At 42.6% G+C, this 1,337-nt stretch overlaps 1 protein-coding gene across 2 annotated transcripts in view; it reads left to right on the forward strand.

Annotated features, from left to right (window-relative positions):
• Positions 1-1,337, forward strand: part of sox2 (SRY-box transcription factor 2) — a 91,396-nt gene that overhangs the window by 46,301 nt on the left and 43,758 nt on the right. The gene's annotated exons all lie outside the window — the stretch shown is intronic.

Consider the following 1,337-nt stretch of genomic DNA (forward strand, 5'->3'; position numbering starts at 1 on the left):
TGTGTGTGTGTGTGTGTGTGTGTGTGTGTGTGTGTGTGTGTGTGTGTGTGTGTGTAAAACAATCTCTTCATGTATTTTGTATTATTCGCGTTATTAATTATGGTGAAGATTCTGCTTAGATTATTTCTTGTTTGCTTCTTTAGCCCTTGTGGCAAAAAACAAAAAGCAAAAACAAAAAAAAAGAAGTTTATTTCACCTGAAACAACAAATGTGGTTTTTATTTTGTTTCACTGTAACGGGAGTAAATCCCTTCATAGATTTTGCCATGTGTTGCATTTGAAAATTGTCACCGGTAAACTCTGATCATTGAGATCCTCTGTAGAAGGATTCTGACAGGAGATACTTGAATCATTTTCCACCCATACTTGTTTTTAAAAAATACTCTTGCAGAGATTACGTCACCTAAATTGGTGCAACCACATAAACAGCATTTTTAGCGTCACAGCCCGCTGCGTGTTTGCAGTTTTTCACCCCAAACCTGGTGAATATACCATGGGGGCTTACAAGTGGTCCGAGGGAGCCGCCCCACTGGTTTCTCCCTTTTTTTCCCTTCTTCTTCTTCTTCTTCTTTTTTTTTTTTTTTTTGTTAAACAAATTCAGGATGATTGCGGATGCATGGGGCCATTCCCGACTGGCTGGGGCCTGCTTTCAGAGAACCGCAGAGCCCCGCTGTTCCTTTATTATCATAAGCAGATTAGAGGTAGGGGGAACACACTCAGATGCAGATAACAGCCGAGCGGCCCATTTCAACCTTGCATTAGAATGGACCGAGCTGCATGTGTCGCCTCTCGCAGCCTTTTAAGCACAAGATGAATCTTATGTAAGGTTGCCGGGGGCCGGCATAATGAGTGCACGAGGGAAGGGGTGGGTGCGTGGGGGATCCGCTCCTCTATTTATTATCAAATGATTAAAAACAAAAACAACAGAAAAGCGTCATAATAAGGCCCGATATGTTGACTTTCAGTTGGAATTTCATCTGGTTGAAACGGAATTTTTTCAGGTGTCTGGACTTCATCTCTCTTTAATTATCGTGACTCTCTGGCTTTGCGATCCAGGCCAGGAGATGTGTGACAGGTGACTCGGGTTTTTCGGAGCTTTTTTATTACAATATATTCATTATATATTTTTTGTCTAAGGGCGGTTTTTGTGATAAAAAAAAACTGAGGTTTTTAGACTCTTCTTTTTTAAGCATTTCCTTGGCGTTGAACTGAACTTCTAACTCATCCTCTACTCCCCTCAAGTTTTGCAGTCGCGTGTAGGTCCCGTGTTCTCCACTAGGCGGCACTGGTGTCACGCAGCACAGAGGCTCTGGGCACCTCAAATGCAGTTTGAGCGCG

The sequence above is a fragment of the Pundamilia nyererei genome, unplaced genomic scaffold (genome assembly GCF_000239375.1).
Source record: "Pundamilia nyererei isolate P.nyererei 1_Seehausen unplaced genomic scaffold, PunNye1.0 scaffold00072, whole genome shotgun sequence".
NCBI lineage: Eukaryota > Metazoa > Chordata > Actinopteri > Cichliformes > Cichlidae > Pundamilia > Pundamilia nyererei.